Here is a 530-nt window from a genome sequence, read left to right on the forward strand (position 1 = left end):
CAGAGCTCCTAATTTATCCTTTAAGCATTGTATAATGTCCTTACTTGTCTTTTATGGTGGTTTTTATCTTAATGTCAATTGGATCAGAAATTAACATTGCCACTGTTTCTCTTTTTTGGTTGCCATTTGCTTGATAAATCTTTTTCCAACCTTTGATTTTTAGTCTATTTTTGTCTTTATCTCCAAGGTATGTCTCTTGTAGACAACATATTGATGGCTTATATTTTTCATCCAGTCTACAACTCTCTGTCTTTTGAGAGGTGCATTTAATCCATTGACATTCAAGATAATTATCAACAAGTGTGAATTGGTTGCTGTAATTTTGTTATGTGTTTATCCATGGTGTTCCTAGTTTGTTTTTTCCATGTAAGTTTCTGTGCTAAGCTGATTATGTTTATGAATCGTGTTATCATTTTCTTTGTTGCTGTTGTTCTAGCATTTGCTAAATATTTGTGCTCATCCTCTTTTTTGTTGTGATGTGAAGGTTTATCATTTTTTCTTTGATGTTACTCTGCAATTTACAATCTTTT

This window comes from Orycteropus afer, unplaced genomic scaffold (assembly GCF_000298275.1).
Source record: "Orycteropus afer afer isolate SDZICR_OR568_19922 unplaced genomic scaffold, OryAfe1.0 scaffold01032, whole genome shotgun sequence".
Lineage (NCBI taxonomy): Eukaryota > Metazoa > Chordata > Mammalia > Tubulidentata > Orycteropodidae > Orycteropus > Orycteropus afer.